The sequence below is a fragment of the Lontra canadensis genome, unplaced genomic scaffold (genome assembly GCF_010015895.1).
Source record: "Lontra canadensis isolate GAN:19392208 unplaced genomic scaffold, GSC_riverotter_1.0 scaffold80, whole genome shotgun sequence".
Lineage (NCBI taxonomy): Eukaryota > Metazoa > Chordata > Mammalia > Carnivora > Mustelidae > Lontra > Lontra canadensis.
In genome coordinates this window covers 7,839,275-7,858,064 of record NW_022631074.1, presented here as the reverse complement: position 1 = coordinate 7,858,064, position 18,790 = coordinate 7,839,275, and positions in this window count along the sequence as shown.

The following is an 18,790-nucleotide window of genomic DNA, read 5'->3' as shown; positions in this document are numbered from 1 at the left end:
TCATCCAAATTTCCTAATGTACATAAATCAGGTAATTTTCACAATAAAGCTGAGACATTATATTATAGGTTGGCCTAGGCTATCTTTAAGGTAGATATAAAGTGTTTGAGAAAGAATAAAGATACATGCACAGAGCCACATTCATTTTTACTCACAGGTAATATTTGGAATGATAAACGTGTATATTTTGACTTTGAAAGACTGACCACTTATCCTATATATATAAATAAAACAATGAATTTTTTTGTATTCCATGACTCTGATGAAATTGTAATATCTTTCTTCTATATGGATATAGTAATGAATATTTTGTAGACAAGTACTGAGTCTTTATAATTTAGATCTCAAATTTCTTATTCTAATCACAATGAATATATATATATATATATATATTTACATATATATACATTTTGGAGAATTTAAGAGCTATTGAATATTAGTGATGACATTAAATAAGTCTAAAGGACATTTTAACAAGTAACTAAGTATCACTAAAGAAAAAAGGAAGAAATGACCAAATGTTATTTTGAATGTTTATTATTACTTTGATATTTTCTAAAAAGAAAGTACTTTATTATACATTTTTATTTCCTATACTCTGTCTTTTGTTCATTTGTTTCATGTGCTAGTCTCAAGATTTTTAAGTATAGAATAATGTGCTTTGTATTATTATACTAGAATATCTATTTGGTATACCACATGCCTTCATAAATATTTTTTGCTTGTCAATCTCATTGAATAAATAGCTAAGAGTAGAAGTTTTAACTTAAGTACAGAGTGGGAAAAAAAATCTGACAATTTCACAGATATTCCAGTTCAGCTTTTTATTCAAGCACAAATCCATTGTTTGTACTACATGGGTATTTCCAATTACTAAAATAGTTAACTTACCTTATAATATCGCTGTGTGTCTGGTTAGATAAACCAAGTCAAGCTTTTCAAAATTTATTTCTAAGGTTTCCATACATAATGACATAATAATTTTACTACATTTTAAGTTATGTTTTCTATATTTATTGCATGTTTGCATATTTTATCCACTGAATTTAGTATGCTAAAAGTAATTTAACACTAAATTTATATATTGACCATAATTTAATTTTACACAGATTTTGAAAAATTATATGACTGAATGAAAATTTTAGTAAGCAAGTACATGCATACACATATATTGCATGAAAACATTATATTTAGAGTCCACATTTCCACTGTTTTCATGATCAACATAATACTGTTTAAAATTTCATAGTTTTAAAATATTATACTATGACAATGAGAGTAGTGTTTATTTCAAATATTCATGATATTTAAGGGTGTTTAGTTTTAAAGCTACAGAACCAATTGAGCTATTTTTATATTTCATTAGGCTCAAATCTTGCAAACCAAAGAAACTCAACTTAAATTATTAAATAGATGTCTTTCAGAATATATCCAGAGCCTTTGATGATCATGGAGTATCATTATGAACACAAAAGAACAATGGTGGTTGAAAGATTCATTATAGCAAACAATGATACACCAGGTATGCAAGTTAACAAAATAAATTGTTTTATTTCTTTTATATGTTGCATAAGAAAGAGAAGGAAAATATTAACTTCAGAATTCCCTATTTGAAAGTTATAAAGTCCATGGAATTTGAAATTTGCTGTATGACTTTAACCTAACATAATCTAAAATATGTAATTCTATAAAAATTGTCAGTATTTAAGAATTAAAATAAAACTCCAGATTATACATTTTTTGAAATCCAATTATCTCTGTATAGTATTCAAATAGAAGATGTGCCTTACTATAAAACAAGTGCTGATACTGTATATTTAAATTATTAATAATATTTAACATTATCTGAAATTTCTCCTAGCTACTCCTCAGTGAATGAGTTCCTTCTGGATCTAAATTGCATGCATACATTTGTGTAACTTTTTTTAGAAGATCCATAATTTTAAAAACTCAGAAAATGGTAGACATGAAATAGCAAGTATCAAATATTTTCTACTTGAAGATATTCCTCAGAACCTTGGGTGGCAGTTCTTAATTGTAAGAAGCATTATTTAGCAACAATCCCTAAGAAAGCAAGAATTTTGTTTTAATATTTTAAGGATATTTTGTTAAGAAACAACAACAAGAAAATAAAGACATGAGTTAGAAGATTGTGGAATAATGCCAGAATTTTCCATTTCTGTTTGTGAATATAGCCAAAAACATTGGGAGAACAAGAAATAAATGTACAAACTCTATTTTGGAAAACTAGAAAAAACAAAAACCATATGCAAGGTAATTTTTTAAAATATATTATTTATTTATTTGACAGAGATCACAGGTAGGCAGAGAGGCAGGCAGAAAGAGAGAGAGGAAGGGAAACAGGTTCCCTGCTGAGCAGAGAGCCTGATGTAGGGCTAGATCCGAGGACCCTGAGATCATGACCTGAGCTGAAGGCAGAGGCTTTAACCCACTGAGCCACCCAGGTGCCCCGCAAGGTAATTTAAAAAAAAATTCAGAATGCATTGAAAACCAGAGAGATGTCAAAAGTCTGAGACCGAAAGAAAATTTTATAGCTTTAAATCATTAAAAGAACCAGAAAAGTACATGTCAAAGCTAAATGGTATATACACAGATGCAAAATCCAAACCCTTATTCCTAACAGCAAGAATGGAATGTCAAGGTTAATAGCAGGTACTTCCCTAGATCTAGATAGAATCATACATATATCAAGCCACATTTGCATGAATTAACCTTTCTCAGGGTCTATGGGACACAAAAGAAATTTCCGATTGTGAAAAATTCACATCTTCTTTCTTCATTGGGTAGTGAAATATAACAGTTAAAGAAATTCACATTTTAAAAAATCCCTGAGTTTTGGAGAATAGTTATATAGTTTTGAACACTATTGTGTGTGTTCAATTACAAAATAAACTTACTCTAAATCACTCTTCCAGAACACAAACTTATTCACCTTCTTCTAAGAAGACAATTAAAGAGAAAAAAGAACAGTATGTATGCAAAAGTAGAGAAAAAAATGGAGAATTAACAGAGTGCAAATGCTAAAGCACTAGCCTTACTGTTCCCCAAATTTTGCTACTGACTCAAGGAAAACAACTAGTACTTTAAAATATTTTAAAATTTATAGAGTTATTTTTTAAATTTTTTTAAATTATTTTATTTAAAATTTTTTAAAGTTTTTATTTAAAAATTAAATGAAAATATGTGAGATTCAAGATAAAAGAAGACAGGGTGATGCAAGTCTTAGCAGAGTGCAGAAAGGATTTGGAAGGAATAATTAAAATATATAAAAATAAAGAAAAAAATTGTTATATAAAGAAAAATATGTACTGATGAAAGCACAGTAAGAGAAATCTAAAATTACAGAGAAAAGGAAAAATAATAAAGAACAAAATAGAGAGGCACCTGCGTGGCTCAGTGGGTTAAAGTCTCTGCCTTGAGCTCAGGTCATGTTCCCAAAGACCTGGGATTGAGCCCCACATCAGGCTCTCTGCTCATCAGGGAGCCTGCTTCTTCCTCTCTCTCTCTCTGCCTGCCTCTCTGTCTACTTGTGTTCTCTATCTGTCAAATAAATAAATAAAATCTTTAAAAAAATAAAAAAATAAAAAGCTCTGTAGAGGAACAAATGTATGTATATGAAAAGTTCATCCAATATCCCTACCAAGGTATTTCCCAAAGAATAAAAACTTCAAAATGAAAACAACAAATATATACATGTTATAACATAAGCATTTTTCAAATTTAAATCAAGTTTTAGAAATACTTGAAAGGGCAAAGTATTTTTCAGCCAAAAAAAAAAAATTAGATGATATACATAAAGAAATTTCTGATTAAAGTCATTGGACTTCAATATAAGGAATCCATTTGCAGTAAGGCAAATACAATGTCATTTATTAATAAAATGTTCATATTTCTCCTGTTGTTTAGGGCAGTGCCAATTTAGTCCTCTTATCCCAGATCCAACCTTTTCACTTTTAAATGTGTTTTATTTTTATAATTAACTATTATTGCTATTAAAGGTTGACTTAAAATAAATCAGAGTGAATTAGATAGAGCTCCATTTTTCTTCCAGTTTCTGTCCTAGTGTTCCAAATGGTACATGAATGCAAATGCAAAGCTCTTAAAGTTCTCAACTTTGAGAGGTGACTGAAACAGGAATACCAACAGGTATAACCTCCCTGACCCTTTTAGCTACACCATAACTGCCATCTTCCCCAGAACAGCATGCACAGATCTTACTGGTAAGACAAAGCGCCTCCCGCAGAGGTTGGAGACAGCAAACTTCTTCCAGTCTATAAAAAGTTTTTCCACTCTTCTTTCTTATCTGGCCATTTGGTGTAACAGTCAATTGTGTATTTGTTTGTGTGTGTGTGTGCATGTGTGTGTTCGGGGGTATTTTATTATTCACTCACTCTTATTTTGCAATTAGCCATTTTTATCACTGAGCAGATAAAGAGAAACATGTATCTTTATTCAAAAACTAAGACCTGAATTTCCACTGCTCAATAAAGTTTTTGGTGAACATGTAACTTAAAACACATCTGCCTGCATTTACCTATATTACTACTATATTACGCTGAGTACCATAGTAATATCACCAACCACATGAAAATCAGGACATGGCTGAGTTAAAGCAGCATCAGGATCTAGTTCAAAGGCAGTAGTTATTTTGAGAGGACTGTGCCAAAGGATGTTGATGAAATGGGGAAGCTTTCTATTATAATTCACACCTCAGAAGTATGTAAGTATTTTAGTCCCAATTATGATACAACTAAAAATAAAAATAGTGCTCAGGCAAAATAAATATACTATTGCTTAGAGAAAGAATTCAGGGGCAACTGGGCATGGGGTCTGTTTAAGATCTTCTATCTCCCTTTGCCTCCCCTCTAAAAATAATAACAATAATAATAAAAAGAAAAAGAGTTCAAATATGTTTTAAATATAGGAGTAAATGTAGTGAAATCAATAATCACTGCTTCTTTTAGAATCCATCAATGTTCTATTGGTTTTAAGCCTGTATGAACGCTCTGAAGCATGTCAGCTGAAATGTATTTTCTCATAGTTCTAGAGGCTCGAAGTCCAAGATCAGGGTGTTTAACAGATTGGTTTCTGGTGTGGCTTCTCTATCTTCCAGATGAGAGCCTCTCACTGTATCCTCACATGGTCTTCCCTGTCTTCCCAAGTCGGAAGACAAAGAAATGTTGGGTGCCTCTTCCTGTTTTTATAAAGACACAAGTTCTATAGGATTAGTATCTTACTGTTACAACCTCATTCAACTTTAGTTGCCTCCTTAAAGGCCTTTTCTCCGAATCCAGTCAGATCAGTTAGATCTAGTTAGATCAGGATAGAGCTTTAACATCTAAGTTTGAAGGGAACATGATTTATTATATCACGTCAGTATAATAATTTTTTAAAGATTTTATTTATTTATTTGACAGAAAGATCACAAGTAGGCAGAGAGACAGGCAGGGGAGGCGGAGAAGCAGGCTCCCTGCTGTGCAGAGAACGGATGCAGGGCTCAATCCTAGGACCCTGAGATCATGACCTGAGCCGAAGGCAGAGGCTTAACCCACTGGGCCACCCAGGTGCCCCAGTAAAAGAATATTTTAAAAAAAGAACATGACCCTTGTATGTTATCCTTTTAAGAAAAAATAAACATGGTGGCAAAGATGGCTGAGATTCTTACTGGTTATGCCTATGATTTGGAGACATTAGCAAAGCGCAATTTGGTTGCTGTATGGTCAGAGAAGCTGTTTAAAATGCCTATAGGGTAAGCTGTGTAAAAGGGAAAATAAGTAAGTTATTATAAGTAGTAAGTGAGCCATTGTAAAGAATTTCAGTTATTCATATCAAAGAATGGTTATTAATTTGTGTTGTATTAATGTTATTTGTTAACAGAGTGCAGTTTATAACGCCAATGGAGAATTTTTGCTTTATAAATTGTTCTGGTTTGAAAAGTGATTTTTTTTATATGTAAAAACAGGCATGACCCATGTATATACATATGGTATATATGAAAATTATGTTTTTGATACAAGAATTATCAAAGGAAATTTTCTACTTGAAATTTAATAATATCTTGAGTCTTCTTACTTAGAAAACATCTAAATAAATAGATACATAAATAAATAAAATCTATTATTACATCACAGAGTTCATGTTCAGATTTTACCACTTAATGAATAATTTTTAACGTATTTCCCATTCAAGCACATCTGAGAATTATACAAATCCCCCTTCTGTAAGTATGTCTGAGACAGTATGACTGGCAGCATAAAAACAGAAGAGAAAATGTTATCTAACTTTCTTTCAGATGAGAGGAAAGTAAGAGTTTGAAAGCATGATTATAATATGATTTCCATTCTGGTTAAGGATAATCAGACATGTCCTTTGTGTTTACCTCATTTTGATAAAATTTTTAAATTATTTTGTTTTCATTAATTGCTCACATACAAATAACAATCTTTTATAAGCTGAAGTGAAATATCTCTTTTCTTTTTCTGGTTAATTTCCTCCAATTTCTTGTGCTTGCTTGATTTTCTTGAGAACTACAGACTCTTTCCAATACAGGTCATACATTACCATTGCCGCTTTCAGTGAAAATTAGGTAGGATTTATCCTTCTGCTCTAAGTCACTATACAAGTGATTCAACTTGAACACGTTCAGCTCTTTACCTGCAGCTTATGTTAATACTTTAGCTGCTCTATGTTCATTTTCTGCCTCTGCAACTCAACCACTATTATTTGTTACTTAAGCTTTTGATGCCAGGAAGGTAGTCATAGCCCTGAAGTATGAGCTTGTTGCAAAAAATAAGGTTTGTTAAAAATACAGTGAACTTAGCACGAACTGACAAAAAGAACGAAGCTTTCAAAACAAAAGCTGTTTTGTTTTTGGTTTTGTTTTTTAAGTGTTGCATATCCAAAGGATTGGCTTCTCTAAGGATGACTAGTGATCAAAGTGAGTTAATCTATACAGATAGAGTGAAATAATTGAGTATTTGATTAAAAGAAATGATTGCTATTGTACTTCAGGAAGGAAAAGGAACTTCACGATGCCTGAAGTAGGTCTATGTTAAGAGAAATAAAGTGGTCTTTGAGATTTACATACTGCATTAGTAACAACACTGCTACTTAACCATTTCTCTACTGAAATGCTAACTCAAGCATTATCGATGAAATCCATGTCCTTAGAATAAAACACTATATTTATCTCATTGCATTTAAATGTAAGTTAAACTCATAAAGAACTTGCTGTTCTGAAATTCATGAGCAAATGATGCCAGGTAATTAATGAAATTATTGTTTGGCCAATAGTTACTTAGCCCTTGTAAGTGTAATGAAGCCTAGGGATCTTTCACCAATGATGACAAAAGGAGATCTAACATGAACCTGGGCTATCAGTACTTTGAACAATTGTAGGTTCCTTTGAAAAAGTACACAATGTTAGAGAAACTCTACCTATCCTGGTAAATTCAAATCAAAATAGAACACTAGATTAATTTTGCTTTTGGCTCCCTATCACCCCACAGGGTGCTTGCCTCAAGGCACTCAGTAGGTCTGTCCTCCCCTGGAACATAATGTGGATTTTGGTGATTTTTTCAGTTCATCCCTGTAAGGGGATAAGTGATCATTTTCTATGTCATTTATTCATGGTGTTTTACTAAGGAAATATAGATTTGGAGACTTCAAATCCAGAGGAACAAGTTTGAGGGGTAAAATTGCAAGACTTATCATGGAGTCATTACACCTGGGTGCAAATCCTTCACTACTCACATATTCCACCTATTTGTGAGCTCAGAGCTATTTCATTGCCTTTAAGAAAGCTATTCTGTAATATTAGTATTGATATAAATACCAAAAAAAAGTTAACATTTATTGAGTAATTATCACTTTGCTATATTATTTGTTCCAGTCATTTTACTTCTATTAATTCATAGCTCCTCAAAATAAGCCTACGATATGAGCATTGTTGTCATTCTCTTTTGGCATCTGAATAAATCTTAAGGAATAGAGACGTGAAGCTATATGCCAAGATTACAAAACTAGGAAATGTCAGATTCAGGATTCTAACAATTCATGGTGCTGGTAATTTAACCTGAGCATTTACAGCTCTTTTAAATCCAGGTGTTGCATAAACAATGGATTTTTGAAACACACACACACACACACACACACACACACTAAATTAAAAATAAAATAAAAATCACACAAAATGTAAAAATAAAAAATAAATCCAGCTTACAGTGATGTTTTAGATACTCTGCTTCCCAAGCCTCTAATCTTAACTGCTATATGGCCTTCAAATACACATATAAAATGTATTTATGACATATGCATTCATGAAGTTCATTTATTTATGTATTTATTTATCTCATTTTTTACTAAGGTATAATTGACATAAAATTGTAAGACGTTTAAGGTATACAATGTGATGATTTGATTTACAGTGTGAAAGGATTCTCTCCATTGAGTTAATACATCTGTCACCTCACATACTTATGTATATGTGTGTCTATATACCTCTCTCTTTATATTTTGGAGAGAGCATTTAAGTTCTACTCTTTTAGCAAATTTCAATTCTACAACACGGTGTTAACAACTACAGTCATTATATTATACATTAGATCCTCAGACCTTATTCATCTCACAATTGAAAGTTTGTTTCCTTTTACCAGTCTTTCCCTATTTTCTCTACTCTCTTGTCCCTGGAAACAATTTTCTACTTTTTTTTTGTTTGTTTGTTTTAGATTTTACATGTAGATGATAACATGCAATATTTGTCTTTCTCTGGATTGCTTCACTTAGAATGATGCCCTCTGGGTTCAGGTTTACCCATGTTGGTGGAAATGGCAGGATTTCCTTTTTTTTTTTTTTTTTTTAGTGTTTTAAAATATTGGCATGAATAAAATGTGTTAAAAGAATGACATGAATAAAATTTTTAAAATATATTTTCTAAACAGTATTATAAGTCTTCTAGTTTCTGTGGAATTACATACAGACAACCTTTAAAATATAAAGTTATATTTATCTCATTACATTTAATGTAAGTTAAACTAATAAAGAACTTGCTGTTCTGGCTAATAACAAGTAGAGTCATTATTGATATAGTATTAACAAAGAAACCCAATAAATCCATGTACTTTTTTGTTGTATCTACATTCTTGAAATTAAACAGATAAGTAAATGACGGGGAAGTTTAGTTTCTTCCTTTATCAATACCAAAGTAAAGCGGAATTTAAAGTAGCTTTGAAACTTGAAACAGATTTGAATGGTGGGTAAGCAATTTTACACCATTATAAGAACAAACAAGAAGCCATTTCAAACGAAGGGGTAGATAAACCATTATTTAATTTAGTAAAATTTTTATTTTAGTAAATTTACTTAATAGTATTTTCCTTTAATACCAAATCAGTATGAAAAAAATGTGTGTTAAAATCATCTAAATTCTATGATAATGGAATGAAACATTTTTACTTTTTTTAAGGCATCATCAAAAAAATTTTATTCATCATAAATAATAAAAAAGGAATTGATAAATAGCATAGGAGTAGTATAATAGAAGTTTCAGGTTTTAATAATTCTTGAAACAATTTAGATATCTATTTTATTTTATTTATTTTTTATACTAATTCTTTATTATTGTTGGCCAAATTTGGATGAAAGTCCAAGAATAAATGATCACTTGTTATACTTTTTAATAAATTAAATTTGACCTTTGATGGGTCCCTTAATAAAGTATAATCTTTTTTCCCCTAACATATTAGCTATATTTTATAAAGCATTAACTATCTTATCATAGTCTACAATTTCTATGTAATATTAACTCTTATTTTATTTACCACTTAATAACCAATTATTTTTTCCTTCTAATGTTAATATTCTATATAATGTTAACTACAATTTTATTTATTGGTTTTCTGGACTTAAGACACTGCAGCAGGAGGTTCATTGCATTCTTAAATTTTCTTCATTTTTCTTTGATCAGAATCTAGGAGTGGTATCTGTTTTATGAGGATAACATTAATTCAGCTAAATAGTTGCTCATTATAGGAGAAATGACTACAGGTTGTTTATTCTTATCATTTATTGGGGGCATGTATACCACATAATGTTGAAATAGATTGATGGACATAGTTTCATAGTGACATTGTTGAACTGGTCAAGTTCAAGTTTTATGTCATCTAAATAGTTTAAATGTAGCATCATTTAATAAATATATTTTAATTATAAATTATTATAAAAGACAAATATTTTAAAATGCAAAATATGGAGTGGAAAATAAAATGTCTTTAGTGTTATCTTCACTACAATCATAATGTTGTGCTGTGTTCTCTCCATTGGTACATATTGTTTTATATTACTGGTGTATTACAATAGGTACACTTGCTTATGGATTTGTAGTATTAACAACTTGAAATGCTTTGACTAGAACCAACTCTAATCTCCATAGTTATCTCTTGAGAACAATTACTAGGTTGTGGTTACTTCAGTTATACATATCTATGGATCTCATCCCATATCCTCATTATATTTCTGAAATTTCTAAAAATTCTGCTTATTGTAACATACTTTTTCTTATTTACACAACAATGTTGGATTTAATATTCTCTTTAAATACTTTCAAATAGAAGGGTGTGGATTATCACACTTGCTTCAATACAAATCCAAAGGTTTTTTTAAACATAACTATCAATACATGGAAAATAAATACACAAGTCAAATCACTTAGATCTACAAATAATCTTTCCAACATGTAGTTTTCTAATAAACTTTGTACAAATTCGTTTAGCCAACAATCATTGAGTACTTACTATGAACTAGACTCTAATGATTAAGTAGTAGAGTAAAAGCACTTTCTCTGCTTAAATAGACATACATATAGAAAGGTAAGCTAAATGAAAAACAAAAGGATAACCAGAATAATTTTAAATAGCAGGATGTGCAGGATTACATGTAGGTAGGTAGGTAACTGCTGGTAAGAGGCCTCTACATATTAAGAGAAGGATTTTCAGAGTGAGTTAGCCTAATGGGTCGTCAATGAATGGAATCAACACTATAAAACATAGTGGGGTGAGGATGTTGGGCTTAAGGAATATCAAGAAGAAATGCACTAAGAAAGGCACTGTGTTGGTTGTTTTAGGAACAGTATTAAGGAGAATCTAGGGGAAGTGAGATGGGATTAGCATATATTAAATTGGAACAGGAAGAACTTGAAAACCTCATAGAGACTTTTGGTAGAGATTTTGACTAAGTATAGTGGAAAGCAATTGGAATCTAAATCAAGAGGAAAGTGGTATGATTTTTTTACCCCCAAAGGGATATTCTAGATGTTGGGGGGAGGGAGGACTGTAGAAGGGGTGATGGGTACAGGAGGTTGTGAAGGGAACAAGTCAGTTGGGTCTGCCATTAGTATTCTGGGGAAATTTGGATGCCCTGGGAGGTTTCTGGGAAAGTGGGTGCTTGGGCTCCTGAGCTCATGCCTGGGTGCTACAACTGTGGATGGCCCAAAACCTGCCTCATTTTGGCCCTCACTGCAATTTTTGCTCTGTTCCTGGTGGCTGGATGTGGAGGCAGAGTCTTCAGAGTCTACTGGTTCAATTTTCTACCCTATTTTTAGCAACCCAGTTCTTTTCAAAGCCCTAGAGGTAATCACAGTAGCAAGGAAAACTGTGCTCCATAAAGTCATTTTGGGATGGAATAGAGAAAGTCATCTGAAATCTGAGAATGAATACTGATTTATGCAGGGAAGGTGTATTTAGAGCATAGAAAGAAAATCTTATTTAGAGAGTATCTGTTCACTATTAGCTGACCATTAGCCTCAGCTGAGACTTTAGCGGCTGCACATGACAAAGAATAGACTTAACATAATTAGGTCGGAAAAGTTATTAAGCAAATAAACTCCTAATAGCAACAACAATAACAATAACAACAACAACAAACAACTAAGGGTGGAAATAATCTGATTATGCATGATTTACCACTTTATTTAAAATGTACAGTGGGGGCACCTGGGTAGCTGAGTCAGTTACACTGCCAACTCTTGGTTTCAGCTGAGGTCAGGCTCAGGGTCCTGAGATGGAGGCGCCCTGTGGGCTCCCCACTCAGTGGAGAGTCTGCTTGAAGATTATCTCCTTCTGGCCCCACCCCCTACCATTGCTTGTGCGTGAGTGCGTTCTCTCTTTCTCACAAATAAATCATTTTTTAAAAATGTGCAGTTTTCAACCACAAGAAATCACTTATGAGAAATGTAAAAAAAAAATTAGAATGTACAGCTTACACACAGGAAGAAAGTAGTAAATAGATGCAAGAGAGATATATTTTTGAAAGCCAAGAAAAGAAGTAGAGAAAACAGGTAAGCTCCACCCTCACAGTTTACCATGAATAGTACCTCTATTTAGTATCATATGGATATGAAATAATTTACTCTCTGTTCTTTACTATTGAATAATTTTATTTTACGGTTTCACCATTTTGTATATAACTATGAAGAATATTATAAATACAGACTATTTTTAAAAATATCTCTTTGGAAAAAAATATCTCTGGGATTAATAGCTCAAATAAAAATTATTTCATCCTGAGGTTTTTTTTTTTTTTTCATCCTGAGTTTTAATTTTTTCATGAGTTTTAATTTTTAATGTTCTGTACACTTGCAAATTAAAAGCTTTAGAAATATATGCTCCCAAAACTGTATAAGACTGATCAATCATGGGGTGCCTGGGTGGCTCAGTGGGTTAAAGCCTCTGCCTTTCGGCTCAGGTCATGATCCCAGGGTCTTGGGATCAAGCTCCACATCAGGCTCTCTGCTCAGTGGGAAGCCTGCTTTCCCCTCTCTCTCTGCCTGCCTCTCTGCCTACTTGTGATCTCTCTCTCTGTCAAATAAATAAAATCTTAAAAAAAAAAGACTGATCAATCATCTTTCTTAATTTTATAAGCATTTATTTTTCAATATTTCCAAAATATTAACCTGTCACTCTTTTTATTTAAAATTTAAAATTCATCCATGCCCTTTGCCTTCATTACATTATCTGTGGGAATTTGAAAGACTTCTTTTGATATTAACAAATTGACTTGGCAGGAAATTTTTCATAATTTCAATATTCAAAATTGATTGATTGTTGTCTTTATAGGTTGAACAGGATTACTGATAAATGTTTGTGTAAGATCTACTGACAGAAAGTTCTTGATAAGAGGTACTTATGATTTTTATCATTTTCTGGAGATTTTACTATCATCTTTTGTGTGCTAAACTTAAAATTTAGTTCTTAAAAACACTATAGAAAACTAATACTAGGACAGAATTTTTTTTTTTTTTTTAAGCTAGATAGAACTATATAAGCCTGGAAATTTTAGTGTAACTCTCAAATGTACTTAAAAAAAAAAATGGTGTGAATTACCTTTGTCATAGGAATCACCTGTTCAAAAGTTAGAGAAATGTTTAGTCAGCATTTTGTGAGTGGTCATTGTGACATTAAATGAGATTTGTAGTTTCTTTGGTTTGTTAATTTTTATTTAATTGAACAAATTGCTGGATATTTTAATTCTAAACAGATAAAAATCAAGATCCTTTATTTATTTATTTATTTTAATTTTATTTTATTTTTTCAGTTTTCCAAGACTCATTGTTTATGCACCACACCCAGTGCTCCATGCAATACATGCCCTCCTTAATACCCACCACCAGACTCACCCAACCCCCCCATTCCCCTCCCCTTCAAAATCCTCACTTTGTTTCTGAGTCCACAGTCTCTCATGGCTCATCTCCCCCTTCAATTTCCCCCAACTCACTTCTCCTCTCCAACTCCCAATGTCCTCTGTGTTATTCCTTATGCTCCATAAGTAGGTGAAACCATATGATAATTGACTCTGCTTGACTTATTTCTCTCAGCATAATCTCCTCCAATCCTGTCCATGTTGGTACAAAAGTCAGGTATTCATCCTTTTTGATGGAGGCATAATATCCCATTGTATATATGGACCATATCTTCTTTATCCATTCTGTATTTAAATTAAAATAGAAATGCAGTATATAATTTCAGCATAAATCTGGAATTAATAAACCATATATACATTTTCTTTCCAAATAATTTTATTCATATTCAGTAGACAAATCCATACATGATGTGTTCAATATTTTTCTTCCTTTCTTTCTTTCTCTTCTTTCTTTCTTTCTTTCTTTCTTTCTTTCTTTCTTTCTTTCTTTCTCTTCTTTCTTTCTTTCTTTCTTTCTTTCTTTCTTTTTTCTTTCTTTCTTCCTTTCTTTTAATTAGGGAGAGAGTGTGTGTGCACGGTGGGAGGGACAAGGGGAGGAGAAGAGAGAGAATCTCAAGCAGGCTCGTTGTCCAGTATGGAACATGATGTGGTGCTGGATCTCACAACCAAAGATCATGAACACAACTGAAATCAAAAGTCTAACACTTAACCAACTGAGCCACACAGGCACCCCTCAATATTTTATTTTTAAATTTGTTTAGAGTAATCTTCTGGAGCTGGTATAGAAACATATTAACTAGTGTTATTATTTCTATTATAGTTCAAAATTTTTGAATTACTTTGTATGTTGAAATTAAAATGACAAATTAACAGAGAATTCATTAGTATATAATCATTATTGGGATTGTATCCCTTCATTTTATTTGGATGTTTCTAAACACCAGAACTGATATTTTTAGAAAATGTCATTTATTAATGTAAGTCATATTTTCTTTAATCAGCTATACACTCGACAGTGGCTTTATATTTGGGGACTGATACTATATATATGCATATTATTTATCTTATACACTTAGCTAAATAATCAAATTGTTTTTTCTTCAAGACACTTGCATCATATATCCATTTGTTTCTCCCTTTCTTTATTCAAAGTTTACTTCATGTGAATCCTATAGACATAGGATTAAAGATGTTTGCAACTTGATGGCATTGCATGCTTGCTAATTTAGTCCCCTGATTGTTTTGCACAGGAAATTGTGTGTGTAGATACCTTGATTAGATTTACATTCTCAGGCTAAGTTCTGAAAATTTATCATTGAAAAAGTACATTTACATTTAAATGTTCTCCTGCTTCAGCTACAAGTTAAATTCCAATTTAGCCCTGTCAACAAAAATTAAGCTTATATACAGAAGTCTAATCTGATGGAGTGACGATCAGGTATGATGTATATGACTTTGAATTTGATGTTAGTTAATACTTTCTGAATAGGCAGATAATTATAAGTTACAGACTGAAGCTTAGAAACTTGACTGCTGTTATATAAAAAGTTCTAAATTGAGTTTCCCAAGTTTGTGATGAAAAGCTGCATTTGATTAGTTTGTGAATCAAATGAAAGTATTGAAGAGAAAGAATGGAAAGGATTGGGAATGAAGGGAGGTGAATAAGATGTGAATGACAAGACTTCAGATTAATAAACCCAGTAAGTGGCATGTTTCCTGTTTTTAAAATACTATGAATTATTCTCAAATGTGTACTTTTTTGGATTGCTGTATCACCAAACATTTCAGGGAGGGAAAGGCCTGAAATTATTACATGTTAAATTAATGAATACTCATAAAAATGTATCCAGTAGAGTACTCTTGTCTATACTTTGTACACAAGAAAAGACTGTAAAAATGAATAACCTCTGTAATTAGAGAAAAGCCTTTACTAGAAATTCAATCAAAAGGAGGTCATTGGAGTGCATGATCATTTGACAGGGTGGGTTTTGTTAGCTTTTTAGGCAAGGGATTATCTACTCTAGGTTATAAAAGACAACAAATGCCAAAGAACGAGAAACAATGATGCCAAAACAAACAAATTTATGAAGAAAATTTTGAAAATTGGGTTAAATTTTTAAAATATATTTTAGAAACTCTCTCCCCACCCCCTGCATTGCCATGCTTGGATTTCATGCAAGTCTGTTATTATTGGTTTTGTTTTCTGAATCAAATGCTTATGTTCCAGTGATTTGAAATACGTTAGAGGAAATAAGACTGGCTCAGGGGGACTGATGAATGTGGCAGAGACGATGAAAGCATTCAGGCTGAAAATAATTTTTTCGGTATGATGACTGTGGTTATCCAAGTCAAGGTTCAGGGGACTTGGCTGGAGAAAGCACTGGGGATGTTAAATTGGAGAAGTGAATTAAAGAGGGAAATTTTATAATGCCAAAAGATTAGGAGAGGATTTGTGAACTATTCTTAGTTCTTAATTCTATATAAGGCCCCATGTAAAGTAAGCTGTGTAATATGTGTACTATATTTGGGAACTAAACTTTAATCTTGTCTTAAAATTATGCACAAAGATGGAGTGTATAAATCACCTTTCATGATTAGAATACAAATTCTGTCTCTAACCTCATCATTCAGTACACAATTTATTTTGTTATTTGGTTATAAGAATGTTTCAATGTTTATAGGTTTTTGAGTTGACTATTTTGATTGCCTTTGTGATCTCCATTCTCTTTTAAGTGATTTTTAAATTTTTACTTTAAAAGCTTTTGTGTTATTTTCTTTGTCCTTGCAATACTTTTAAAATGTGTATGTGTCTAGGTGAATCCTTTTTCCTTTCATCTACTTTTCAAATTTGGAGAAAAACCTTATTTCAGCTTACACAGATGTTTAAAAATGTAAAGATTTTAAAGATGTAAACATTTTTAGGATATTTATGACACCATATCCTCAAAACTGGGAAACAAAATAGAAAAAAATTATTTAATTTGTTCAGAAAATGAAGACTCGAGCCCTGTAGACCTGACAATGTTACTTCCATGGAGAGAAAAGTGCAACAGGACTGGGCACCTGCTATCCATGGTGAGCATTAGAATGGAGACTATGGAAGTGTTCCTTGGGTAGGAACATTCTTAGATGATAGAATGATTCTTAGATATGCTCCTTGGGCAGGAACTTTCTTAAATAATAGAATGACTTAGAGGTGATAAAATTTTAAAGTATATTAACAGCAAATAGTGGGGGCAAAAACAGTACTGATTTTTGAAGTAGTAATAGGAAATTATAATTTGAATGGCAAGAGAGTGTTAATTTCTAAGCAAAACAGAGAGATGAAATCAATCAAAAGGAAGATAAATAAGGTAGACAGTAATTTGAAATGTAGAAATAAAATACACTGTGCGAATAAGTTCATAGGAGACTGAAGAAAATTATGTCAGAAAATAAATCCTCACAGGAAAAAAAAAAAAAAAAACAGATAAAATGTGGAGATAAAAATAGGCAGAATAGGGGCACCTGGCTCACTCAGTGGGTTAAAGCCTCTGCCTTTGGCTCGGGTCATGATCCCAAGGTCCTGGGATTGAGCCCTGCATCAGTCTCTCTGCTCAGCAGGAAGCCTGCTTCCTCCTCTCTCTCTGCCTGCCTCTGCCTACTTGTGATCTCTGTCTGTCAAATGAATAAATAAAACCTTAAAAAAAAAATAGGCAGAATATGGTGAAGCTGAAGATGAAGAATAGTTACTTGAGTACCTGTGTTGAGTATTCTTTTTCTAAAAATATTTTATTTATGTATTTGACAGAGAGAGAGAGAGATGACAAGTAGGCAGAGAGGCAGGCAGAGAGAAGGGGGAAGCAGGCTCCCTGCTGAGCAGAGAGACCGATGAGGGGATTGATCCCAGGATACCCATGACCTGAGCCAAGATCATGACCAGAGCAGAAGGCAGAGGCTTAACCCACTGAGCCACCCAGTTGCTCCGTGTTGAGTATTCTTTAAGAAAGAAGTATGACAGGGGCGCCTGGTTGGCTCAGTGGGTTAAAGCCTCTGCCTTCAGCTCAGGTCATAATCCCAGGGTCCTAGGAGGGAACCCACATCGGGCTCTCTGCTCAGCGGGGAGCTTACTTCTCCCTCTCTCTCTGCCTGCCTTTCTGCCTACTAGTGATCTCTGTCTGTCAAATAAATAAATAAAATATTTAAAAAAAAAGAAAGAAGTATGACAATATTTAATATGTAATGGAAAAGGAATTGTCTGAGAAAAATGAGAACAAACGAATGCAAATTAGAAATCTCACTATCACAGAAAAAAGTCCATTTTTTCCTTTTAAACTGAAATCACACCAAATAAATCCTAGAATAAATAAATTTAATGATGAAGATAAATAAAATATTAACTATTTCTGTAAAATCTGGGAAGACTCAGTGGATGCATATAAGAAGCTAACTTTATTTTTAGTACTCTTTATAATATTAATTTCCTGACAATAGGATTATGAAAAAACTTAGTTTCAAGAAGAACCACACATAATATTGATATTAAATATGAAAAACCACCTCAAATCTAAGAAACATCAATACAAATAACACAGAGCTATTACAGTTTTCCTTTAGTATTTTACTAATGCATATATGCATTTATGTAATAGACCTCATCCCCTACATTGTCTTTTGCAGTGTAACTTCCCAAGACTTCAGTATTCCAGGAAAGCCTGTACCTTTGTGTGTCAATGGCTAGATCTAGTTGAAGCAGAAATACCTTGTGACCATGGAGAAAGCAGGCCTCTAATCTCATCCTCTGTGTACGATAACCAATCTATTTCTAATATATTACCTTTAAAATATGATAAATTTATGAACTATTGTCTTTATCAGTCTATATTTGCCACTTTATTAAAAATTAACTTTTGTTATTTTTATTATAACTGATGATCTGCTAATCACATTATCTCATATATCTCAAGGTCAATACATTAATATATAGACATTAATATATAATACATGGATATATATATTATGAAATTTTAGTCTTTTAATATTGCATAATTGTCACTATATCATCTGACTAAACAAGTTCTTTGACAATCCATTCAGA